This window comes from Haliotis asinina, chromosome 15 (genome assembly GCF_037392515.1).
Source record: "Haliotis asinina isolate JCU_RB_2024 chromosome 15, JCU_Hal_asi_v2, whole genome shotgun sequence".
In the NCBI taxonomy this organism is placed as follows: Eukaryota; Metazoa; Mollusca; class Gastropoda; order Lepetellida; family Haliotidae; genus Haliotis; species Haliotis asinina.
The window spans coordinates 39,718,863-39,742,507 of record NC_090294.1 but is presented as its reverse complement, the minus strand read 5'-3'; the positions used below and the strand labels follow the sequence as shown (position 1 = coordinate 39,742,507).

Genomic DNA, 23,645 nt, shown 5'->3' with positions numbered 1-23,645 from the left:
TTGGATGGGATTTTAATGGAATTCTTGATGTTTATTTTGACAGAAGCACCAACATGAAAACATTTAATATCAAAAGTAGTAATCGATTTCAAATGTTGTTGAACAACCAAAATATGTGTGACATATGGAGATACAGAAATCCCAACAAATGGGAATATACAAGACAGAATATTGTTGATGGTATCATGAAACAGCCACATATAGATATGATACTGATATCGAGATCACTTACTTCTTTTGTCATAAATTGCTACATAAAATATTCATCTGTTAGTGACAATAACATTAATTGTCTTCATATGGATTTCAATAGAGTCTATGGCAGGGAAAGGGGAGGGGGAACAAGTCTATGGATATTTAACAATGAATTGCTCAAAGATGCTGAATTCATTATTGTGATTCGAAACATTGTGAATGATAATGTTGTTTGTGAAAGTTACCAAACTAAACCATTGGTTTGGTGGGATTGCCTAAAATACAAGTTTAACAGATGAGCTATTTATTATTCCTGTAAAAAGTTTAGAAAGGAAATATTTTAAACTTCAGAATTTATTCCGTTTTGGAGATATCTCCCATGTTCAAAATCTTGAAAACGTTTTACAGTTATTTGAACAAAGAAAATGTCAAGAAACTAATTTGAGATCCAAGGTACAGTGGTCAATAGAATCAGATAAAAATACTTCTTGCTTTCTTAACCTGGGAAATAGTAAGCAGGAAGCTATATCAAACAACAAGAGACAGATTCTGGACTCGCTCAGGCCTCGGACGACATACTAGATCATGCCTACCAGTTTTTTTCCCATCTGTATTCAGCAGTTGAAATTCATGCCGATAAGCAGGATGAAATTCTGGATTTAGTAACTGATCATGTATCAGATGTCGATAGAAAAAGACTAGATGAGGAAATTACTGCTGAAGAAATTACTGTAGCGTTAAAGGGAAAGAAGCGTCGTAAATCACCTGGTAATGATGGTCTTACTGTTGGTTTCTAAATCACCTGGTAATGATGGTCTTACTGTTGGTTTCTAAATCACCTGGTAATGATGGTCTTACTGTTGGTTTCTAAATCACCTGGTAATGATGGTCTTACTGTTGGTTTCTAAATCACCTGGTAATGATGGTCTTACTGTTGGTTTCTAAATCACCTGGTAATGATGGTCTTACTGTTGGTTTCTAAATCACCTGGTAATGATGGTCTTACTGTTGGTTTCTAAATCACCTGGTAATGATGGTCTTACTGTTGGTTTCTAAATCACCTGGTAATGATGGTCTTACTGTTGGTTTCTAAATCACCTGGTAATGATGGTCTTACTGTTGGTTTCTAAATCACCTGGTAATGATGGTCTTACTGTTGGTTTCTAAATCACCTGGTAATGATGGTCTTACTGTTGGTTTCTAAATCACCTGGTAATGATGGTCTTCCTGCTGGTTTCTAAATCACCTGGTAATGATGGTCTTACTGTTGGTTTCTAAATCACCTGGTAATGATGGTCTTACTGTTGAGTTCTATCGTACATTTTGGGATGTATTGAAACCAGTTTTTGTTAACATAGTGAAGTGTATATTTGAAGAGAAACAGATGTCGAGAACAATGAAAAGGGTGTTATAAATCTTTTCTTTCAGAAGAAGGGGAGTAAAACGTAATTACAGGCCTATCTCACTTTTCAATGTGGATTCAAAGCTCATTTCACGCACATTGTCCTTAAGATTAAAAACTGTTGTATCTAGTTTTATCTCACCCGAATAAACTTGTTCCATCCCAGGAAGAGATATATCTGATAATATCCACTCCATCAGGATCTATCTGATAATATCCACTCCATCAGAGATGTTGTTGATTTTGCAGATGAAAATGGAGAAAATGCCTACATTATCACTATTGATCAGGAGAAAGCATTTGATCGAGTTTCACATTTTTTTGTTTAAAACACTAGAACAATTTAATTTTGGTAATTACTCTGTGTCATGGATAAAGATTTTATACACTGATTTGAAAAGTAGTGTGATAATTAACGGTCATCTTACACCATATTTCTCATTAAGTCAGTCTGTTAAACAATCAACATGTATTGGTCACTTTTATCAAGGAGGATTAGCCATTGCAAGCTTCAGATTCAAAATATATGCTTTTAGGGCCAAAATCATCCAAACATTATTTAGTCAAACTTTTCAAACTTTATGGAAGAATACATGTTGGTTGTTCTTTTCAAAATACCTCAACATGGGACTCAAAAGTAATATTTTCAGTATTGTTTATAATCGGGTATCGCTGGCCCAGATACATCCATTCTATGCTGAATTGTTGTTAGCCTGGCACACAATCACGTGCAGCAACAGACATTTTCCGACTGAGCACGAGAAGATCATGAATCAGCCATTATTTCAAAACCCACACGTGCGTTTTCAAAACCCACACGTGCGTTTTCAAAACGCTGCTCTTTCAGTCGTTTATTCAAGCTAGGCTAATTAAAGTTAAAGACATTTGTTATGAATTTATCCCTGGCTTTTCATCACGCTCCGCTATTGTGGAACTACTTGCTGAAAAGCAAAATGATATACCATCCTCAGTCGTTGAAAATGCTTATAATGTTATTATATCATGTGTGCCTGAGGATTGGTGTAATAGCATAAATACCAAAGCACGGGACATTGATAAAACTCTTCACCATGATGTATATTTTTCTGCACGTGGCAAGGTAATTTCGTCCAAGGATTTGTCTGTAAAGTTTACTTATGATTTATTCTTAAACAGACTTTTTGTTAGCCCAACGTCTAAAGCATACTGGGATATGTTTGCAATCATTGTAGACTGGGATAAAACATGGAAATGGGTGTTTCAAAGCGACACCCAGGAGCAAATTGACCTGGATTTTAAGATATGTCATAATATAATATAATATTTACTAATGACAAGTTATACAAGTATGGGAAAGCTGACGCAAGTGAATGCATTGTGTGCCTGAGTGCAGTTCAGTCAAAAGAGGTCAAATCAAGCGAAGCGGGCATAAATCTTTTCCTTTCTGTCTATAGAATCGCTGCATTCAAGAGAAGACCTATTATGACGCTTCAACAAAGTCGAATTCATCTAAAGAAGCTATTTAAAAGTTATGTTCGTCATCACTTCAAACTGTTATGGTCGAGATATCAACAACACAAACAGTCCTATAAATTCATTGAACGTTATGTTCTCACTCTTCACTACATGGATGTTGATAGCGACTGCTTAATCCTTAAACATCCGTTAAATGACTAAGGATGTCAATGCTTAATTTCATGCAAAGATGTCGGTAATAACACTTCATAACATGTTTTATTGTACATATCATTCAATTGAATAAACATTTTATTAAAGAACAAAACACCTTTAGCCAGGGATGTCACAATGCAAACTGTGTGTGCCCCACACGAATGTGAAAGAAGCCACATTTAATGAAATCACCAGACATTGCAAGATGCCAAGATCAACAATTGTACACATTGCTGCCCATAAAGTCCTTTCTTTCTTCAAATACTCCACAGCATTACACACCCTCTTTACAGCAACTACAGCACGCTTTCTATGTTGGCTGTACCATTTTGCTGTAGGCTTGCCACGGGGATGTACGTATCAAGGCTCAATTCTTAAACTCGGGTGTGTGGGGAAGACTGATGTCAACTTGGAAAACAAAGATTGTACAAGTGCTCAAGAGAAGGATACATGGTTTTTACCCCTCTTCCTCCAGGTTGGGGATCTAGTTCGGTGGTAGAGCGTTCGCTTTGCATGTGAAAGGCCCCGGGTTCGATCCCCGGCATCTCCATGTTCCTTATTTTTCCCCTGTTTTATATTTGTCTTCTTCTTACAAGCCCAACGTTCATCTTTATCAGCACCTCAAAACCAAACAATTCTCTTACACAATCCACAATACATATATGCAAATGTACATCCATCCTGCATTTCAAACAATCACACTACTTATACGCTTGAATTTAGAAGGATTTGGCAATAGGCTACGTCTCCATCTTGACATTTCGACCTTCACAAGTACTGAGTGCATAAAAGTGATCAATCTAACAAGTAGTATAATGAGAGCAGCAGGTGTAGGGGATGTAGCTCAGTGGTAGAGCGTTTGCTTCGCATGTGAAAGGCCCCGGGTTCGATCCCCGGCATCTCCACATTTGTGGCCAAGGATGTCACAATGCAAACTGAGTGTGCCCCACCCCAATATGAAAGAAGCCACATTTATTGAAATCACCAGACATTGCAAGATGCCACGCTCAACAATCGTACACATTGCTGCCCATAAAGTCCTTTCTTTCTTCAAATACTCCACAGCATTACACACCCTCTTTACAGCAACTACAGCACGCTTTCTATGTTGGCTGTACCATTTTGCTGTAGGCATGCCACGGGGATGTACGTGTCAAGGCTCAATTCTTAAACTCGGGTGTGTGGGGAAGACTGATGTCAACTTGGAAAACAAAGATTGTACAAGTGCTCAAGAGAAGGATACATGGTTTTTACCCCGTTTTCCTCCAGGTTGGGGATGTAGCTCAGTGGTAGAGCGTTCGCTTTGCATGTGAAAGGCCCCGGGTTCGATCCCCGGCATCTCCATGTTCCTTATTTTTTCCCTGTTTTATATTTGTCTTCTTCTTGCAAGCCCAACGTTCATCTTTATCAGCACCTGAAAACCAAACAATTCTCTTACACAATCCACAATAAATATATGCAAATGTACATCCATCCTACATTTCAAGTAATCACACTACTTATACGCTTGAATTTAGAAGGATTTGGCAATAGACTACGTCTCCATCTTGACATTTCGACCTTCACAAGTACTGAGTGCATAAAAGTGATCAATCTAACAAGTAGTATAATGAGAGCAGCAGGTGTAGGGGATGTAGCTCAGTGGTAGAGCGTTTGCTTCGCATGTGAAAGGCCCCGGGTTCGATCCCCGGCATCTCCACATTTGTGGCCAAGGATGTCACAATGCAAACTGAGTGTGCCCCACCCCAATATGAAAGAAGCCACATTTATTGAAATCACCAGACATTGCAAGATGCCACGCTCAACAATCCTACACATTGCTGCCCATAAAGTCCTTTCTTTCTTCAAATACTCCACAGCATTACACACCCTCTTTACAGCAACTACAGCACGCTTTCTATGTTGGCTGTACCATTTTGCTGTAGGCTTGCCACGGGGATGTACGTATCAAGGCTCAATTCTTAAACTCGGGTGTGTGGGGAAGACTGATGTCAACTTGGAAAACAAAGATTGTACAAGTGCTCAAGAGAAGGATACATGGTTTCTACCCCGTTTCCTCCAGGTTGGGGATGTAGCTCAGTGGTAGAGCGTTCGCTTTGCATGTGAAAGGCCCCGGGTTCGATCCCCGGCATCTCCATGTTCCTTATTTTTTCCCTGTTTTATATTTGTCTTCTTCTTGCAAGCCGAACGTTCATCTTTATCAGCACCTGAAAACCAAACAATTCTCTTACACAATCCACAATAAATATATGCAAATGTACATCCATCCTACATTTCAAGTAATCACACTACTTATACGCTTGAATTTAGAAGGATTTGGCAATAGACTACGCCTCCATCTTGACATTTCGACCTTCACAAGTACTCAGTGCATAAATGTGATCAATCTAACAAGTAGTATAATGAGAGCAGCAGGTGTAGGGGATGTAGCTCAGTGGTAGAGCGTTTGCTTCGCATGTGAAAGACCCCGGGTTCGATCCCCGGCATCTCCACATTTGTGGCCAAGGATGTCACAATGCAAACTGAGTGTGCCCCACCCCAATATGAAAGAAGCCACATTTATTGAAATCACCAGACATTGCAAGATGCCACGCTCAACAATCGTACACATTGCTGCCCATAAAGTCCTTTCTTTCTTCAAATACTCCACAGCATTACACACCCTCTTTACAGCAACTACAGCACGCTTTCTATGTTGGCTGTACCATTTTGCTGTAGGCTTGCCACGGGGATGTACGTGTCAAGGCTCAATTCTTAAACTCGGGTGTGTGGGGAAGACTGATGTCAACTTGGAAAACAAAGATTGTACAAGTGCTCAAGAGAAGGATACATGGTTTTTACCGGGTTTACCTCCAGGTTGGGGATGTAGCTCAGTGGTAGAGCGTTCGCTTTGCATGTGAAAGGCCCCGGGTTCGATCCCCGGCATCTCCATGTTCCTTATTTTTTCCCTGTTTTATATTTGTCTTCATCTTACAAGCCCAACGTTCATCTTTATCAGCACCTGAAAACCAAACAATTCTCTTACACAATCCACAATAAATATATGCAAATGTACATCCATCCTACATTTCAAGTAATCACACTACTTATACGCTTGAATTTAGAAGGATTTGGCAATAGACTACGTCTCCATCTTGACATTTCGACCTTCACAAGTACTGAGTGCATAAAAGTGATCAATCTAACAAGTAGTATAATGAGAGCAGCAGGTGTAGGGGATGTAGCTCAGTGGTAGAGCGTTTGCTTCGCATGTGAAAGGCCCCGGGTTCGATCCCCGGCATCTCCACATTTGTGGCCAAGGATGTCACAATGCAAACTGAGTGTGCCCCACCCCAATATGAAAGAAGCCACATTTATTGAAATCACCAGACATTGCAAGATGTCACGCTCAACAATCGTACACATTGCTGCCCATAAAGTCCTTTCTTTCTTCAAATACTCCACAGCATTACACACCCTCTTTACAGCAACTACAGCACGCTTTCTATGTTGGCTGTACCATTTTGCTGTAGGCTTGCCACGGGGATGTACGTGTCAAGGCTCAATTCTTAAACTCGGGTGTGTGGGGAAGACTGATGTCAACTTGGAAAACAAAGATTGTACAAGTGCTCAAGAGAAGGATACATGGTTTCTACCCCGTTTCCTCCAGGTTGGGGATGTAGCTCAGTGGTAGAGCGTTCGCTTTGCATGTGAAAGGCCCCGGGTTCGATCCCCGGCATCTCCATGTTCCTTATTTTTTCCCTGTTTTATATTTGTCTTCTTCTTACAAGCCCACCGTTCATCTTTATCAGCACCTGAAAACCAAACAATTCTCTTACACAATCCACAATAAATATATGCAAATGTACATCCATCCTACATTTCAAGTAATCACACTACTTATACGCTTGAATTTAGAAGGATTTGGCAATAGGCTACGCCTCCATCTTGACATTTCGACCTTCACAAGTACTCAGTGCATAAATGTGATCAATCAAAGAAGTAGTATAATGAGAGCAGCAGGTGTAGGGGATGTAGCTCAGTGGTAGAGCGTTTGCTTCGCATGTGAAAGGCCCCGGGTTCGATCCCCGGCATCTCCACATTTGTGGCCAAGGATGTCACAATGCAAACTGAGTGTGCCCCACCCCAATATGAAAGAAGCCACATTTATTGAAATCACCAGACATTGCAAGATGCCACGCTCAACAATCGTACACATTACTGCCCATAAAGTCCTTTCTTTCTTCAAATACTCCACAGCATTACACACCCTCTTTACAGCAACTACAGCACGCTTTCTATGTTGGCTGTACCATTTTGCTGTAGGCTTGCCACGGGGATGTACGTATCAAGGCTCAATTCTTAAACTCTGGTGTGTGGGGAAGACTGATGTCAACTTGGAAAACAAAGATTGTACAAGTGCTCAAGAGAAGGATACATGGTTTTTACCGGGTTTACCTCCAGGTTGGGGATGTAGCTCAGTGGTAGAGCGTTCGCTTTGCATGTGAAAGGCCCCGGGTTCGATCCCCGGCATCTCCATGTTCCTTATTTTTTCCCTGTTTTATATTTGTCTTCTTCTTACAAGCCCAACGTTCATCTTTATCAGCACCTGAAAACCAAACAATTCTCTTACACAATCCACAATAAATATATGCAAATGTACATCCATCCTACATTTCAAGTAATCACACTACTTATACGCTTGAATTTAGAAGGATTTGGCAATAGACTACGTCTCCATCTTGACATTTCGACCTTCACAAGTACTCAGTGCATAAATGTGATCAATCTAACAAGTAGTATAATGAGAGCAGCAGGTGTAGGGGATGTAGCTCAGTGGTAGAGCGTTTGCTTCGCATGTGAAAGACCCCGGGTTCGATCCCCGGCATCTCCACATTTGTGGCCAAGGATGTCACAATGCAAACTGAGTGTGCCCCACCCCAATATGAAAGAAGCCACATTTATTGAAATCACCAGACATTGCAAGATGCCACGCTCAACAATCGTACACATTGCTGCCCATAAAGTCCTTTCTTTCTTCAAATACTCCACAGCATTACACACCCTCTTTACAGCAACTACAGCACGCTTTCTATGTTGGCTGTACCATTTTGCTGTAGGCTTGCCACGGGGATGTACGTGTCAAGGCTCAATTCTTAAACTCGGGTGTGTGGGGAAGACTGATGTCAACTTGGAAAACAAAGATTGTACAAGTGCTCAAGAGAAGGATACATGGTTTTTACCGGGTTTACCTCCAGGTTGGGGATGTAGCTCAGTGGTAGAGCGTTCGCTTTGCATGTGAAAGGCCCCGGGTTCGATCCCCGGCATCTCCATGTTCCTTATTTTTTCCCTGTTTTATATTTGTCTTCATCTTACAAGCCCAACGTTCATCTTTATCAGCACCTGAAAACCAAACAATTCTCTTACACAATCCACAATAAATATATGCAAATGTACATCCATCCTACATTTCAAGTAATCACACTACTTATACGCTTGAATTTAGAAGGATTTGGCAATAGACTACGTCTCCATCTTGACATTTCGACCTTCACAAGTACTGAGTGCATAAAAGTGATCAATCTAACAAGTAGTATAATGAGAGCAGCAGGTGTAGGGGATGTAGCTCAGTGGTAGAGCGTTTGCTTCGCATGTGAAAGGCCCCGGGTTCGATCCCCGGCATCTCCACATTTGTGGCCAAGGATGTCACAATGCAAACTGAGTGTGCCCCACCCCAATATGAAAGAAGCCACATTTATTGAAATCACCAGACATTGCAAGATGTCACGCTCAACAATCGTACACATTGCTGCCCATAAAGTCCTTTCTTTCTTCAAATACTCCACAGCATTACACACCCTCTTTACAGCAACTACAGCACGCTTTCTATGTTGGCTGTACCATTTTGCTGTAGGCTTGCCACGGGGATGTACGTGTCAAGGCTCAATTCTTAAACTCGGGTGTGTGGGGAAGACTGATGTCAACTTGGAAAACAAAGATTGTACAAGTGCTCAAGAGAAGGATACATGGTTTCTACCCCGTTTCCTCCAGGTTGGGGATGTAGCTCAGTGGTAGAGCGTTCGCTTTGCATGTGAAAGGCCCCGGGTTCGATCCCCGGCATCTCCATGTTCCTTATTTTTTCCCTGTTTTATATTTGTCTTCTTCTTACAAGCCCACCGTTCATCTTTATCAGCACCTGAAAACCAAACAATTCTCTTACACAATCCACAATAAATATATGCAAATGTACATCCATCCTACATTTCAAGTAATCACACTACTTATACGCTTGAATTTAGAAGGATTTGGCAATAGGCTACGCCTCCATCTTGACATTTCGACCTTCACAAGTACTCAGTGCATAAATGTGATCAATCAAAGAAGTAGTATAATGAGAGCAGCAGGTGTAGGGGATGTAGCTCAGTGGTAGAGCGTTTGCTTCGCATGTGAAAGGCCCCGGGTTCGATCCCCGGCATCTCCACATTTGTGGCCAAGGATGTCACAATGCAAACTGAGTGTGCCCCACCCCAATATGAAAGAAGCCACATTTATTGAAATCACCAGACATTGCAAGATGCCACGCTCAACAATCGTACACATTACTGCCCATAAAGTCCTTTCTTTCTTCAAATACTCCACAGCATTACACACCCTCTTTACAGCAACTACAGCACGCTTTCTATGTTGGCTGTACCATTTTGCTGTAGGCTTGCCACGGGGATGTACGTATCAAGGCTCAATTCTTAAACTCGGGTGTGTGGGGAAGACTGATGTCAACTTGGAAAACAAAGATTGTACAAGTGCTCAAGAGAAGGATACATGGTTTTTACCGGGTTTACCTCCAGGTTGGGGATGTAGCTCAGTGGTAGAGCGTTCGCTTTGCATGTGAAAGGCCCCGGGTTCGATCCCCGGCATCTCCATGTTCCTTAATTTTTCCCTGTTTTATATTTGTCTTCTTCTTACAAGCCCAACGTTCATCTTTATCAGCACCTGAAAACCAAACAATTCTCTTACACAATCCACAATACATATATGCAAATGTACATCCATCCTACATTTCAAGTAATCACACTACTTATACGCTTGAATTTAGAAGGATTTGGCAATAGACTACGCCTCCATCTTGACATTTCGACCTTCACAAGTACTCAGTGCATAAAAGTGATCAATCTAACAAGTAGTATAATGAGAGCAGCAGGTGTAGGGGATGTAGCTCAGTGGTAGAGCGTTTGCTTCGCATGTGAAAGGCCCCGGGTTCGATCCCCGGCATCTCCACATTTGTGGCCAAGGATGTCACAATGCAAACTGAGTGTGCCCCACCCCAATATGAAAGAAGCCACATTTATTGAAATCACCAGACATTGCAAGATGCCACGCTCAACAATCGTACACATTACTGCCCATAAAGTCCTTTCTTTCTTCAAATACTCCACAGCATTACACACCCTCTTTACAGCAACTACAGCACGCTTTCTATGTTGGCTGTACCATTTTGCTGTAGGCTTGCCACGGGGATGTACGTGTCAAGGCTCAATTCTTAAACTCGGGTGTGTGGGGAAGACTGATGTCAACTTGGAAAACAAAGATTGTACAAGTGCTCAAGAGAAGGATACATGGTTTTTACCCCGTTTCCTCCAGGTTGGGGATGTAGCTCAGTGGTAGAGCGTTCGCTTTGCATGTGAAAGGCCCCGTGTTCGATCCCCGGCATCTCCATGTTCCTTATTTTTTCCCTGTTTTATATTTGTCTTCTTCTTACAAGCCCAACGTTCATCTTTATCAGCACCTGAAAACCAAACAATTCTCTTACACAATCCACAATAAATATATGCAAATGTACATCCATCCTGCATTTCAAGTAATCACACTACTTATACGCTTGAATTTAGAAGGATTTGGCAATAGGCTACGTCTCCATCTTGACATTTCGACCTTCACAAGTACTGAGTGCATAAAAGTGATCAATCTAACAAGTAGTATAATGAGAGCAGCAGGTGTAGGGGATGTAGCTCAGTGGTAGAGCGTTCGCTTCGCATGTGAAAGGCCCCGGGTTCGATCCCCGGCATCTCCACATTTGTGGCCAAGGATGTCACAATGCAAACTGAGTGTGCCCCACCCCAATATGAAAGAAGCCACATTTATTGAAATCACCAGACATTGCAAGATGCCACGCTCAACAATCGTACACATTGCTGCCCATAAAGTCCTTTCTTTCTTCAAATACTCCACAGCATTACACGCCCTCTTTACAGCAACTACAGCACGCTTTCTATGTTGGCTGTACCATTTTGCTGTAGGCTTGCCACGGGGATGTACGTATCAAGGCTCAATTGTTAAACTTGGTGGTTACCTCCCTTGAATTGGAGGTGTATGGACGGATTTACGAGAGAGTGACAAGTTTTCTCGGAGATCGTCATTTAAAGGGACGTCTGAACTTGAATTTGGTGCCCAAAGGTAGGATAACATTTACAATGTGATTGTATGTGAACCTACCTCGTTAGCAAGCACTTAGGTGCTTGCTATATGCGGTCGCTGTATTGTTGACATCTTGCTGACTGGAGACAAAATGGCGGACTCCTATTCAAAAAGAAAGTATCAGAAGGATTGCACAATTGAAGTTCATGTAGGAGACAACAGAGTTGTAACCGCAAGCACGCTTTGCAGTGTTTTGTTGGAGTATGTATCTGATGTGTGGGCATGTGTGTTGAAAGGCACAGATTGTTTTGATGTAACAGTCCCTGACAGCACCGAGGCAAGGATTCTTGCTGAAACAAATGACTTAGTTATAGAAGATCAGAAGATCTCATTCAGACTGCTTCAGAGTGACAGTGTAGTGGTGTCATTTCTTCATCTCCCACCGTACATCGATGATGAAGAAATAGAAAAACTTCTCAGTAAGAGAGGAATAACTATGAAAAGTGACATCAAGCACAGAACTCTTAAAGGCACACACATTTTTGATGGTACAAGATATGTGAGGGTGGTATTTCCCCCTGAATGTAACTCATTACCGTATTCAATGGGGTTTAACACCCTGGATGGATACAGGTATTTTAGAGTTATACACAATAACCAAGAACGGTTATGCTTCAAGTGCAATTCTGGAGGTCACGTGGTGAAGGATTGTCCTAACACCAAATGTTATAAATGCAGTGGAAGTGGACACATTGCCAGAAATTGCAAAGCAGAAGAAAATAAGCAACGTAGTTGTCATATCTGTTTTCGTTCAATTGAAATCTGCAACTGTTTCTCCGATATAGAGGATGAGGAAAGGTTTAGCGATTCTGATTCAGGTTTGGAGAGGGAGTTAGCCCCAACAAAATCCTGGGATGAGGTTCCTCTGGAACATATTTCAAAGGAGAATCATGCAGATGGAACAGAAGAAACCAAGAGAAATCAAAAAGAAGAGACAAAATTATAAGGAACTGAAAAAACGGCGAAGGAAGATAATACGCAAGTAATTCCATTTGCTGAGGATATTTCTGATTGCGAGAAGGAGGACAAGGACACCACAGACAAGAACGCTTTGCTTCAGGAAAGCCTGGACACAAGAGAAGAGGATAAAGACATTCAAAAACCAACCGGTGTATCATCTGCAAAGTGGACAATTGCGTCGCGTAAACGTGCAAGAAGGCACAAACTGCAGCCTAAATTATCAGAGACGGTATTACAAAACAATGACTTGAAAAATAAAGTGAGAGAAAGTAAAAAAGACCAACAAAAGAAAAAGAAAGCAGAAAAGGTCAATGACAGAAGAGAATTATCAGGTGTGTTGGAAAATGTTATGGAAACTCCATAATGTTGTCTAGTAAGCATCTATTTCTCTTTTCTGCAATGGTCACAGTATGGTCATGGAATGTAAATGGACTCCGGGATATAGCCAAAATGCAAAATGTATTTGCACTAATTAGGAATTCTCAAGTCAATATTGCTTTTTTGCAGGAAACTTTTTGGTCGGATGAATATATAGAAAAATATAAACATTTGTGGCCAGGAACTATTTTATATTCTAATGCAGAAAATAATAGAAGAGGTGTAGCTATATTAGTCTCAGATGGTTTTGAGCAAAATGTTAAGCTGCTTAGAAAAGATGAAGAAGGAAGATTAATAAAGGCTTCCCTAGCTATTGAAGATAGATCAGTTGCTTTATTAAACGTGTATGCCCCAAATGAGAGTAAAGAGAGAATAGATTTTTTCAAGAATTTGACAACATGGATTGAGAAAGAACACATAATTTGTGCTGGGGATTTTAATGAGATATTAAATCCTTTACTTGATAAAGGCATCAACAATATATCGTTTAATATTCAAAGTAGCAATGTTTTAAACGATTTTCTCTCTGACAACAGCCTAGTTGATATATGGAGATATAAAAACTATGACAAAAAAGAATTTACCAGAATACAGTCTGTGTTAGGAAGTATGAAACAATCTAGAATTGATCTGATAATTGTTTCAAGAGATCTCATTACAAGTGCTGTAAATAGTTACATTAGATATTCCTCTGTGAGCGATCACAGTATAGTAGCCCTCAGATTGGACTTTTCTTCAGTAGAAAGAGGTCCTGGGGTATGGATTTTTAATAATCAGCTTCTGGAAGATTTCACATTCTACTTACGAATTATTGCATTAATAGAGGAGGCAAAACAATGCCCTTTACTTAAAACAGATCCATTGATATGGTGGGATAACTTAAAATACAAATTTAAAACATTTTCCAGATTTTATGCATCTAAGAAAAACAGGGAAGCAAAAGCTGATTATTATAAAATTCAAAAAAAGCTTAGAATTGAATATCATAAAATATCCTCCATTCCTGGCTATAAATCTACCGATTTACAATTATTGGAAAGTGAACTAGAGGTGTATGAGAATAATAAATGCAAGGGTGCTATTCTCAGGTCAAAAGCTCAGTGCACGCTGGAGTCAGATAGAAACACCACTTACTTTTTGAACCTTGAAAAAAGTAAACAACAGGCTAATTCAATAAAATCACTGTACAAGGAAGATGGTACTATAGCCAGGAATACAGAGGATATTTTAGATACTGCTCAGCAATTTTACTCATCCTTATTTACTGCTGAGCAATGTGATTTCGTAAAACAACAAAGTCTCATTGATAATATTGGGAAAAAAATTTCTGAAGAAGAAAAACAATCATGTGACGTACCTATTTCTCAGAGTGAGCTTACAAAAGCACTCAAAGGAATGAAAAAGAATAAATCACCGGGTCCGGACGGCCTAACTGTTGAGTTTTATTTAAAGTTTTGGAATATTTTATGTACCTTCTTTTTAGAAGTTGTAGATGGTATATACAAAGAGCATAATCTTTCTCGCTCCATGAAAAAGAGTATTATTAGTTTATTTTATAAAAAGAAAGGTGACAAAAGGGACATTAAGTGTTACAGGCCTATCTCATTGATTAATGTAGACTCTAAGCTCATTTCTAGAGTGTTGTCGTTGAGATTGAGAAATGTGATGGCTTCAGTTGTCTCCCCTGAACAATCTTGTTGCATACCAGGAAGAGACATAGCCAGTAACCTACATTCTGTTACAGATGTCATTGATGTTGTCAGTAATCATAATGATGACTCCTATCTCATTAAAATAGATCAAGAAAAAGCCTTTGATAGGGTATCGCACCAATATTTATTTCAAATTCTTAGGAAATTTAACTTTGGAGATTTTTTCATTTCATGGATTAAGATCCTATATACTGATATAAAGAGTTCTGTGAAATGCAATGGTCATTTGACACCATACTTCACTTTAACTCGTGGAGTTAGGCAGGGGGATCCAATGAGCTCTATGCTATATGTGTTGGTGTCAGAGCCACTGAATTTAATAATAAAAAACAATCCTGATATTCATGGAATTAACATCAGTAATGATATTAATTCTTTGATATACCAACATGCTGATGACACAACAGTTACTGTCTCAGATGTTAACTCTGTCCTTGAAACATTTAGTACAGTTAACTTCTATTGTGAGGCAACGGGTGCAAAAATCAATATTGAAAAATCGGAAATTTTGTTATTGGGTAAAACAAGGTTTCGAGATTTTTCAATCAACATTCCGGTTAAAGTGAAAAGAGATTGTATAGAAGTATTGGGCATTTATTTCGGCATCGACAAAGCGATGTGTGAAACTTTAAACTGGAGGAAGAAAATGGACAAAATACAAGCACTGTTAAATTCATGGCTGCGTAGACAGTTAACCTTACAAGGCAGAGCCATTGTTATTAATATCCTTATGAGCTCTCGTTTGTGGTATATGTTCACTGTACTACCTGTTCCATATTGGGTGGAGAATAAATTTACACAAATGTTTAGAGACTTTTTATGGCATAACAAACTTGCCAAAATAGCACACGGTACATGCATTGGTGTTTGTTTAGATGGAGGTCTTAATATACCAGATTTACGTTTTAAAAAATATGCTTTAAGGCTGAAATTACTGAGAGCCTATGTCAATTGTCAGCTCAGTTGTATTTGGAAACAAACATTTGTATATTTTATGTCACATCTTCTGAAAATGAACTTAGGAATTGATGCTTTAAGCCTTGAATATGATAAAGCCTATTTACAGAATATAAGTCCATTTTATGCAGAGTTACTAGCTGCATGGAATGAATTGAATGAAGGAAAAAGACCATTACTTAAAAAGGTAGATGATATCATGAATCAGCCAATATTTAAGAATCCATTGATTACATTCAATGGAAAAACTCTTATGTTTCAGTCATTTATTTCAAGTGGAATTCTTTGCATCAAGCATATTTGTTTTGAAGTTATTCCAAAATTCATGTCTGGACACATTATTGTTAATATAATCCATGACACCTTACCTGAGATGGATGTAAGTACCATACAACAATGTTATGCCATTATTTTATTAGCGCTTCCGTCAGAGTGGAAAAAGATCATTTTGTCAGAGGTTGCCACTAACTCCCCATCAAGAGACATAACATGCACTGTTCAAAACCAGGATCTGTCTGTTGATTTATTCACAACAAAATTTTGTTATGAAGTTCTCAGGAAAAAACATTTCAAGGAACCAGTAGCTATCGCTTGGTGGAATCAGCTTGCACTGGATATTAATTGGAAAGATATTTGGATGAATGTATGGGAAAAAGATAAATCAACAGACTCCATACAGTTAGATTTTAAAATTGCACATAATATTGTTTTCACATATGATAAACTTCTAAAAATTGGACTGTCAAACACTGATGTTTGTCCAGTGTGTCACATACAAACAGAAGACATTTTACATCTGTTCGTCTTCTGCAAGGAGTTATCGCCCTTGCAAGACCTCATCATTGAAATGTTGACAGATGTGTGCCAGGACACAGGCTTTAGTTTTGGACAGTTATCTATCTGGTTATTGTTTGGGTTCTTACCGGAAAAGAAGTTGTCGTCTAAAGCATTCATGGACATTGTATTTTCAATTTATCGTCTAGCTGTATTTAAAAGGAGGGTGATATTGAGCCAAAACATGATTTCATTTCACATGAAGGCATTTTTCAAATCATTGATAAGACGTCATTTTAGCCTGTTGTTCTTTAAATATTCCAAAGCAAATCAATCACACATTTTCATTCAAAAATATGTCATGAGCAATACATTCATATCGTTGGATGGAAATGAGATTGTTCTACACTCACCGTTAGATTAGAATATTACATAATGCTTTATAAATACTGGGGTACTCAGATTAGCTACATTAAATATATTATACATTTATTCGGGTATATTTCTTCATTGTAACCTATAAAAAACTTCTGAACATTTCTATGAAAATATACTTCCTCTCTTTTCAATTGAAATGTTAGGCACTGCCACCCCAAATCTGTGATACAAATTTTATTTATGAGGTAGTAGTGTAAGCACTGTCTGCGACTGTAATTCTACAATTTTGTGAATAAATATTTTAATAAAAAAAAAAAAAAAGAGCCTTCGCTTTGCATGTGAAAGGTCCCGGGTTCGATCCCCGGCATCTCCATGTTCCTTGTTTTTTCCCTGTTTCATATTTGTCTTCTTCTTACAAGCCCAACGTTCATCTTTATCAGCACCTGAAAACCAAACAATTCTCTTATATAATCCACAATAAATATATGCAAATGTACATCCATCCTGCATCTCAAACAATCACACTACTTATACGCTTGAATTTAGAAGGATTTGGCAATAGGCTACGTCTCCATCTTGACATTTCGACCTTCACAAGTACTCAGTGCATAAAAGTGATCAATCTAACAAGTAGTACAATGAGAACAGCAGGTGTAGGGGATGTAGCTCAGTGGTAGAGCGTTCGCTTCGCATGTGAAAGGCCCCCGGTTCGATCCCCGGCATCTCCATATTTTTGGCCAAGGATGTCACAATGCAAACTGAGTGTGCCCCACCCGAATATGAAAGAAGCCACATTTATTGAAATCACCAGACATTGCAAGATGTCACGCTCAACAATCGTACACACTGCTGCCCATAAAGTCCTTTCTTTCTTCAAATACTCCACAGCATTACACACCCTCTTTACAGCAACTACAGCACGCTTTCTATGTTGGCTGTACCATTTTGCTGTAGGCTTGCCACGGGGATGTACGTGTCAAGGCTCAATTCTTAAACTTGCGTGTGTGGGGAAGACTGATGTCAACTTGGAAAAGAAAGATTGTACAAGTGCTCAAGAGAAGGATACATGGTTTTTACCCCGTTTTCCTCAGGTTGGGGATGTAGCTCAGTGGCAGAGCGTTCGCTTTGCATGTGAAAGGCCCCGGGTTCGATCCCCGGCATCTCCATGTTCCTTATTTTTTCCCTGTTTTATATTTGTCTTCTTCTTACAAGCCCACCGTTCATCTTTATCAGCACCTGAAAACCAAACAATTCTCTTATATAATCCACAATAAATATATGCAAATGTACATCCATCCTTCATTTCAAACAAGAACACTACTTATACGCTTGAATTTAGAAGGATTTGGCAATAGGCTACGTCTCCATCTTGACCTTTCGACCTTCACAAGTACTCAGTGCATAAAAGTGCCCACCGTTCATCTTTATCAACACCTGAAAACCAAACAATTCTCTTATATAATCCACAATAAATATATGCAAATGTACATCCATCCTGCATTTCAAACAATCACACTACTTATACGCTTGAATTTAGAAGGATTTGGCAATAGGCTACGTCTCCATCTTGACATTTCGACCTTCACAAGTACTCAGTGCATAAAAGTGATCAATCTAACAAGTAGTACAATGAGAACAGCAGGTGTAGGGGATGTAGCTCAGTGGTAGAGCGTTCGCTTCGCATGTGAAAGGCCCCGGGTTCGATCCCCGGCATCTCCACATTTTTGGCCAGGGATGTCACAATGCAAACTGATTGTGCCCCACCCGAATATGAAAGAAGCCACATTTATTGAAATCACCAGACATTGCAAGATGTCACGCTCAACAATCGTACACACTGCTGCCCATAAAGTCCTTTCTTTCTTCAAATACTCCACAGCCATACACACCCTCTTTACAGCAACTACAGCACGCTTTCTATGTTGGCTGTACCATTTTGCTGTAGGCTTGCCACGGGGATGTACGTGTCAAGGCTCAATTCTTAAACTCGGGTGTGTGGGGAAGACTGATGTCAACTTGGAAAACAAAGATTGTACAAGTGCTCAAGAGAAGGATACATGGTTTTTACCCCGTTTTCCTCAGGTTGGGGATGTAGCTCAGTGGTAGAGCGTTCGCTTTGCATGTGAAAGGCCCCGGGTTCGATCCCCGGCATCTCCATGTTCCTTATTTTTTCCCTGTTTTATCTTTGTCTCCTTCTTACAAGCCCACCGTTCATCTTTATCAGAACCTGAAAACCAAACAATCCTCTTACATAATCCACAATAAATATATGCAAATGTACATCCATCCTTCATTTCAAACAATAACACTACTTATACGCTTGAATTTAGAAGGATTTGGCAATAGGCTACGTCTCCATCTTGACATTTCGACCTTCACAAGTACTCAGTGCATAAAAGTGCCCACCGTTCATCTTTATCAGCACCTGAAAACCAAACAATCCTCTTATATAATCCACAATAAATATATGCAAATGTACATCCATCCTGCATTTCAAACAATCACACTACTTATACGCTTGAATTTAGAAGGATTTGGCAATAGGCTACGTCTCCATCTTGACATTTCGACCTTCACAAGTACTCAGTGCATAAAAGTGATCAATCTAACAAGTAGTACAATGAGAACAGCAGGTGTAGGGGATGTAGCTCAGTGGTAGAGCGTTCGCTTCGCATGTGAAAGGCCCCGGGTTCGATCCCCGGCATCTCCATATTTTTGGCCAGGGATGTCACAATGCAAACTGAGTGTGCCCCACCCGAATATGAAAGAAGCCACATTTATTGAAATCACCAGACATTGCAAGATGCCACGCTCAACAATCGTACACATTGCTGCCCATAAAGTCCTTTCTTTCTTCAAATACTCCACAGCCATACACACCCTCTTTACAGCAACTACAGCACGCTTTCTATGTTGGCTGTACCATTTTGCTGTAGGCTTGCCACGGGGATGTACGTGTCAAGGCTCAATTCTTAAACTCGGGTGTGTGGGGAAGACTGATGTCAACTTGGAAAACAAAGATTGTACAAGTGCTCAAGAGAAGGATACATGGTTTTTACCCCGTTTTCCTCAGGTTGGGGATGTAGCTCATTTGCAGAGCGTTCGCTTTGCATGTGAAAGGCCCCGGGTTCGATCCCCGGCATCTCCATGTTCCTTATTTTTTTCCCTGTTTTATATTTGTCTTCTTCTTACAAGCCCACCGTTCATCTTTATCAGCACCTGAAAACCAAACAATTCTCTTATATAATCCACAATAAATATATGCAAATGTACATCCATCCTGCATTTCAAACAATCACACTACTTATACGCTTGAATTTAGAAGGATTTGGCAATAGGCTATGTCTCCATCTTGACATTTCGACCTTCACAAGTACTCAGTGCATAAAAGTGATCAATCTAACAAGTAGTACAATGAGAACAGCAGGTGTAGGGGATGTAGCTCAGTGGTAGAGCGTTCGCTTCGCATGTGAAAGGCCCCGGGTTCGATCCCCGGCATCTCCACATTTTTGGCCAGGGATGTCACAATGCAAACTGAGTGTGCCCCACCCGAATATGAAAGAAGCCACATTTATTGAAATCACCAGACATTGCAAGATGTCACGCTCAACAATCGTACACACTGCTGCCCATAAAGTCCTTTCTTTCTTCAAATACTCCACAGCCATACACACCCTCTTTACAGCAACTACAGCACGCTTTCTATGTTGGCTGTACCATTTTGCTGTAGGCTTGCCACGGGGATGTACGTGTCAAGGCTCAATTCTTAAACTCGGGTGTGTGGGGAAGACTGATGTCAACTTGGAAAAGAAAGATTGTACAAGTGCTCAAGAGAAGGATACATGGTTTTTACCCCGTTTTCCTCAGGTTGGGGATGTAGCTCAGTGGTAGAGCGTTCGCTTTGCATGTGAAAGGCCCCGGGTTCGATCCCCGGCATCTCCATGTTCCTTATTTTTTCCCTGTTTTATATTTGTCTTCTTCTTACAAGCCCACCGTTCATCTTTATCAGCACCTGAAAACCAAACAATCCTCTTACATAATCCACAATAAATATATGCAAATGTACATCCATCCTGCATTTCAAACAATAGCACTACTTATACGCTTGAATTTAGAAGGATTTGGCAATAGGCTACGTCTCCATCTTGACATTTCGACCTTCACAAGTACTCAGTGCATAAAAGTGATCAATCTAACAAGTAGTACAATGAGAACAGCAGGTGTAGGGGATGTAGCTCAGTGGTAGAGCGTTCGCTTCGCATGTGAAAGGCCCCGGGTTCGATCCCCGGCATCTCCACATTTTTGGCCAGGGATGTCACAATGCAAACTGAGTGTGCCCCACCCGAATATGAAAGAAGCCACATTTATTGAAATCACCAGACATTGCAAGATGCCACGCTCAACAATCGTACACATTGCTGCCCATAAAGTCCTTTCTTTCTTCAAATACTCCACAGCCATACACACCCTCTTTACAGCAACTACAGCACGCTTTCTATGTTGGCTGTACCATTTTGCTGTAGGCTTGCCACGGGGATGTACGTGTCAAGGCTCAATTCTTAAACTCGGGTGTGTGGGGAAGACTGATGTCAACTTGGAAAACAAAGATTGTACAAGTGCTCAAGAGAAGGATACATGGTTTTTACCCCGTTTTCCTCAGGTTGGGGATGTAGCTCAGTGGTAGAGCGTTCGCTTTGCATGTGAAAGGCCCCGGGTTCGATCCCCGGCATCTCCATGTTCCTTGTTTTTTCCCTGTTTCATATTTGTCTTCTTCTTACAAGCCCACCGTTCATCTTTATCAGCACCTGAAAACCAAACAATTCTCTTATATAATCCACAATAAATATATGCAAATGTACATCCATCCTGCATTTCAAACAATCACACTACTTATACGCTTGAATTTAGAAGGATTTGGCAATAGGCTACGTCTCCATCTTGACATTTCGACCTTCACAAGTACTCAGTGCATAAAAGTGATCAATCTAACAAGTAGTACAATGAGAACAGCAGGTGTAGGGGATGTAGCTCAGTGGTAGAGCGTTCGCTTCGCATGTGAAAGGCCCCGGGTTCGATCCCCGGCATCTCCACATTTTTGGCCAGGGATGTCACAATGCAAACTGAGTGTGCCCCACCCGAATATGAAAGAAGCCACATTTATTGAAATCACCAGACATTGCAAGATGTCACGCTCAACAATCGTACACATTGCTGCCCATAAAGTCCTTTCTTTCTTCAAATACTCCACAGCCATACACACCCTCTTTACAGCAACTACAGCACGCTTTCTATGTTGGCTGTACCATTTTGCTGTAGGCTTGCCACGGGGATGTACGTGTCAAGGCTCAATTCTTAAACTCGGGTGTGTGGGGAAGACTGATGTCAACTTGGAAAACAAAGATTGTACAAGTACTCAAGAGAAGGATACATGGTTTTTACCCCGTTTTCCTCAGGTTGGGGATGTAGCTCAGTGGCAGAGCGTTCGCTTTGCATGTGAAAGGCCCCGGGTTCGATCCCCGGCATCTCCATGTTCCTTATTTCTTCCCTGTTTTATATTTGTCTTCTTCTTACAAGCCCACCGTTCATCTTTATCAGCACCTGAAAACCAAACAATCCTCTTATATAATCCACAATAAATATATGCAAATGTACATCCATCCTGCACTTCAAACAATAACACTACTTATACGCTTGAATTTAGAAGGATTTGGCAATAGGCTACGTCTCCATCTTGACATTTCGACCTTCACAAGTACTCAGTGCATAAAAGTGCCCACCGTTCATCTTTATCAGCACCTGAAAACCAAACAATTCTCTTATATAATCCACAATAAATATATGCAAATGTACATCCATCCTGCATTTCAAACAATCACACTACTTATACGCTTGAATTTAGAAGGATTTGGCAATAGGCTACGTCTCCATCTTGACATTTCGACCTTCACAAGTACTCAGTGCATAAAAGTGATCAATCTAACAAGTAGTACAATGAGAACAGCAGGTGTAGGGGATGTAGCTCAGTGGCAGAGCGTTCGCTTTGCATGTGAAAGGCCCCGGGTTCGATCCCCGGCATCTCCATGTTCCTTATTTTTTCCCTGTTTTATATTTCTCTTCTTCTTACAAGCCCACCGTTCATCTTTATCAGCACCTGAAAACCAAACAATCCTCTTGTATAATCCACAATAAATATATGCAAATGTACATCCATCCTGCATTTCAAACAATCACACTACTTATACGCTTGAATTTAGAAGGATTTGGCAATAGGCTACGTCTCCATCTTGACATTTCGACCTTCACAAGTACTCAGTGCATAAAAGTGATCAATCTAACAAGTAGTACAATGAGAACAGCAGGTGTAGGGGATGTAGCTCAGTGGTAGAGCGTTCGCTTCGCATGTGAAAGACCCCGGGTTCGATGCCCGGCATCTCCACATTTTTGGCCAGGGATGTCACAATGCAAACTGAGTGTGCCCCACCCGAATATGAAAGAAGCCACATTTATTGAAATCACCAGACATTGCAAGATGTCACGCTCAACAATCGTACACACTGCTGCCCATAAAGTCCTTTCTTTCTTCAAATACTCCACAGCCATACACACCCTCTTTACAGCAACTACAGCACGCTTTCTATGTTGGCTGTACCATTTTGCTGTAGGCTTGCCACGGGGATGTACGTGTCAAGGCTCAATTCTTAAACTCGGGTGTGTGGGGAAGACTGATGTCAACTTGGAAAACAAAGATTGTACAAGTGCTCAAGAGAGGGATACATGGTTTTTACCCC

At 40.4% G+C, this 23,645-nt stretch overlaps 34 non-coding genes across 34 annotated transcripts; all 34 read left to right on the top strand.

The window, feature by feature from the left end:
• Nucleotides 1–3,725: 3,725 nt before the first annotated feature.
• Nucleotides 3,726–3,797, top strand: Trnaa-ugc (transfer RNA alanine (anticodon UGC)). The gene has a single exon. It is a non-coding gene; the product is annotated as a tRNA-Ala (tRNA).
• Nucleotides 3,798–4,080: 283 nt separating this feature from the next.
• On the top strand, nt 4,081–4,152 carry Trnaa-cgc (transfer RNA alanine (anticodon CGC)). Its single transcript has one exon. It is a non-coding gene; the product is annotated as a tRNA-Ala (tRNA).
• Nucleotides 4,153–4,519: 367 nt separating this feature from the next.
• Nucleotides 4,520–4,591, top strand: Trnaa-ugc (transfer RNA alanine (anticodon UGC)). Its single transcript has one exon. It is a non-coding gene; the product is annotated as a tRNA-Ala (tRNA).
• Nucleotides 4,592–4,874: 283 nt separating this feature from the next.
• On the top strand, nt 4,875–4,946 carry Trnaa-cgc (transfer RNA alanine (anticodon CGC)). Its single transcript has one exon. It is a non-coding gene; the product is annotated as a tRNA-Ala (tRNA).
• Nucleotides 4,947–5,312: 366 nt separating this feature from the next.
• On the top strand, nt 5,313–5,384 carry Trnaa-ugc (transfer RNA alanine (anticodon UGC)). The gene has a single exon. It is a non-coding gene; the product is annotated as a tRNA-Ala (tRNA).
• Nucleotides 5,385–5,667: 283 nt separating this feature from the next.
• On the top strand, nt 5,668–5,739 carry Trnaa-cgc (transfer RNA alanine (anticodon CGC)). Its single transcript has one exon. It is a non-coding gene; the product is annotated as a tRNA-Ala (tRNA).
• A 367-nt stretch (nt 5,740–6,106) lies between these two features.
• Trnaa-ugc (transfer RNA alanine (anticodon UGC)) lies at nt 6,107–6,178 on the top strand. Its single transcript has one exon. It is a non-coding gene; the product is annotated as a tRNA-Ala (tRNA).
• Nucleotides 6,179–6,461: 283 nt separating this feature from the next.
• Nucleotides 6,462–6,533, top strand: Trnaa-cgc (transfer RNA alanine (anticodon CGC)). Its single transcript has one exon. It is a non-coding gene; the product is annotated as a tRNA-Ala (tRNA).
• A 366-nt stretch (nt 6,534–6,899) lies between these two features.
• Trnaa-ugc (transfer RNA alanine (anticodon UGC)) lies at nt 6,900–6,971 on the top strand. Its single transcript has one exon. It is a non-coding gene; the product is annotated as a tRNA-Ala (tRNA).
• Nucleotides 6,972–7,254: 283 nt separating this feature from the next.
• Trnaa-cgc (transfer RNA alanine (anticodon CGC)) lies at nt 7,255–7,326 on the top strand. The gene has a single exon. It is a non-coding gene; the product is annotated as a tRNA-Ala (tRNA).
• Nucleotides 7,327–7,693: 367 nt separating this feature from the next.
• Nucleotides 7,694–7,765, top strand: Trnaa-ugc (transfer RNA alanine (anticodon UGC)). The gene has a single exon. It is a non-coding gene; the product is annotated as a tRNA-Ala (tRNA).
• Nucleotides 7,766–8,048: 283 nt separating this feature from the next.
• Trnaa-cgc (transfer RNA alanine (anticodon CGC)) lies at nt 8,049–8,120 on the top strand. The gene has a single exon. It is a non-coding gene; the product is annotated as a tRNA-Ala (tRNA).
• Nucleotides 8,121–8,487: 367 nt separating this feature from the next.
• Trnaa-ugc (transfer RNA alanine (anticodon UGC)) lies at nt 8,488–8,559 on the top strand. The gene has a single exon. It is a non-coding gene; the product is annotated as a tRNA-Ala (tRNA).
• A 283-nt stretch (nt 8,560–8,842) lies between these two features.
• On the top strand, nt 8,843–8,914 carry Trnaa-cgc (transfer RNA alanine (anticodon CGC)). The gene has a single exon. It is a non-coding gene; the product is annotated as a tRNA-Ala (tRNA).
• Nucleotides 8,915–9,280: 366 nt separating this feature from the next.
• Nucleotides 9,281–9,352, top strand: Trnaa-ugc (transfer RNA alanine (anticodon UGC)). Its single transcript has one exon. It is a non-coding gene; the product is annotated as a tRNA-Ala (tRNA).
• Nucleotides 9,353–9,635: 283 nt separating this feature from the next.
• Nucleotides 9,636–9,707, top strand: Trnaa-cgc (transfer RNA alanine (anticodon CGC)). The gene has a single exon. It is a non-coding gene; the product is annotated as a tRNA-Ala (tRNA).
• A 367-nt stretch (nt 9,708–10,074) lies between these two features.
• On the top strand, nt 10,075–10,146 carry Trnaa-ugc (transfer RNA alanine (anticodon UGC)). Its single transcript has one exon. It is a non-coding gene; the product is annotated as a tRNA-Ala (tRNA).
• Nucleotides 10,147–10,429: 283 nt separating this feature from the next.
• On the top strand, nt 10,430–10,501 carry Trnaa-cgc (transfer RNA alanine (anticodon CGC)). Its single transcript has one exon. It is a non-coding gene; the product is annotated as a tRNA-Ala (tRNA).
• A 366-nt stretch (nt 10,502–10,867) lies between these two features.
• Nucleotides 10,868–10,939, top strand: Trnaa-ugc (transfer RNA alanine (anticodon UGC)). The gene has a single exon. It is a non-coding gene; the product is annotated as a tRNA-Ala (tRNA).
• A 283-nt stretch (nt 10,940–11,222) lies between these two features.
• On the top strand, nt 11,223–11,294 carry Trnaa-cgc (transfer RNA alanine (anticodon CGC)). The gene has a single exon. It is a non-coding gene; the product is annotated as a tRNA-Ala (tRNA).
• Nucleotides 11,295–17,513: 6,219 nt separating this feature from the next.
• Nucleotides 17,514–17,585, top strand: Trnaa-cgc (transfer RNA alanine (anticodon CGC)). The gene has a single exon. It is a non-coding gene; the product is annotated as a tRNA-Ala (tRNA).
• A 366-nt stretch (nt 17,586–17,951) lies between these two features.
• Trnaa-ugc (transfer RNA alanine (anticodon UGC)) lies at nt 17,952–18,023 on the top strand. The gene has a single exon. It is a non-coding gene; the product is annotated as a tRNA-Ala (tRNA).
• Nucleotides 18,024–18,504: 481 nt separating this feature from the next.
• On the top strand, nt 18,505–18,576 carry Trnaa-cgc (transfer RNA alanine (anticodon CGC)). Its single transcript has one exon. It is a non-coding gene; the product is annotated as a tRNA-Ala (tRNA).
• A 366-nt stretch (nt 18,577–18,942) lies between these two features.
• On the top strand, nt 18,943–19,014 carry Trnaa-ugc (transfer RNA alanine (anticodon UGC)). The gene has a single exon. It is a non-coding gene; the product is annotated as a tRNA-Ala (tRNA).
• A 481-nt stretch (nt 19,015–19,495) lies between these two features.
• On the top strand, nt 19,496–19,567 carry Trnaa-cgc (transfer RNA alanine (anticodon CGC)). Its single transcript has one exon. It is a non-coding gene; the product is annotated as a tRNA-Ala (tRNA).
• Nucleotides 19,568–19,933: 366 nt separating this feature from the next.
• On the top strand, nt 19,934–20,005 carry Trnaa-ugc (transfer RNA alanine (anticodon UGC)). Its single transcript has one exon. It is a non-coding gene; the product is annotated as a tRNA-Ala (tRNA).
• Nucleotides 20,006–20,289: 284 nt separating this feature from the next.
• Nucleotides 20,290–20,361, top strand: Trnaa-cgc (transfer RNA alanine (anticodon CGC)). Its single transcript has one exon. It is a non-coding gene; the product is annotated as a tRNA-Ala (tRNA).
• Nucleotides 20,362–20,727: 366 nt separating this feature from the next.
• Nucleotides 20,728–20,799, top strand: Trnaa-ugc (transfer RNA alanine (anticodon UGC)). Its single transcript has one exon. It is a non-coding gene; the product is annotated as a tRNA-Ala (tRNA).
• Nucleotides 20,800–21,082: 283 nt separating this feature from the next.
• On the top strand, nt 21,083–21,154 carry Trnaa-cgc (transfer RNA alanine (anticodon CGC)). The gene has a single exon. It is a non-coding gene; the product is annotated as a tRNA-Ala (tRNA).
• A 366-nt stretch (nt 21,155–21,520) lies between these two features.
• On the top strand, nt 21,521–21,592 carry Trnaa-ugc (transfer RNA alanine (anticodon UGC)). Its single transcript has one exon. It is a non-coding gene; the product is annotated as a tRNA-Ala (tRNA).
• A 283-nt stretch (nt 21,593–21,875) lies between these two features.
• On the top strand, nt 21,876–21,947 carry Trnaa-cgc (transfer RNA alanine (anticodon CGC)). The gene has a single exon. It is a non-coding gene; the product is annotated as a tRNA-Ala (tRNA).
• Nucleotides 21,948–22,313: 366 nt separating this feature from the next.
• Nucleotides 22,314–22,385, top strand: Trnaa-ugc (transfer RNA alanine (anticodon UGC)). The gene has a single exon. It is a non-coding gene; the product is annotated as a tRNA-Ala (tRNA).
• Nucleotides 22,386–22,866: 481 nt separating this feature from the next.
• On the top strand, nt 22,867–22,938 carry Trnaa-ugc (transfer RNA alanine (anticodon UGC)). The gene has a single exon. It is a non-coding gene; the product is annotated as a tRNA-Ala (tRNA).
• Nucleotides 22,939–23,221: 283 nt separating this feature from the next.
• On the top strand, nt 23,222–23,293 carry Trnaa-cgc (transfer RNA alanine (anticodon CGC)). The gene has a single exon. It is a non-coding gene; the product is annotated as a tRNA-Ala (tRNA).
• Nucleotides 23,294–23,645: the final 352 nt, after the last annotated feature.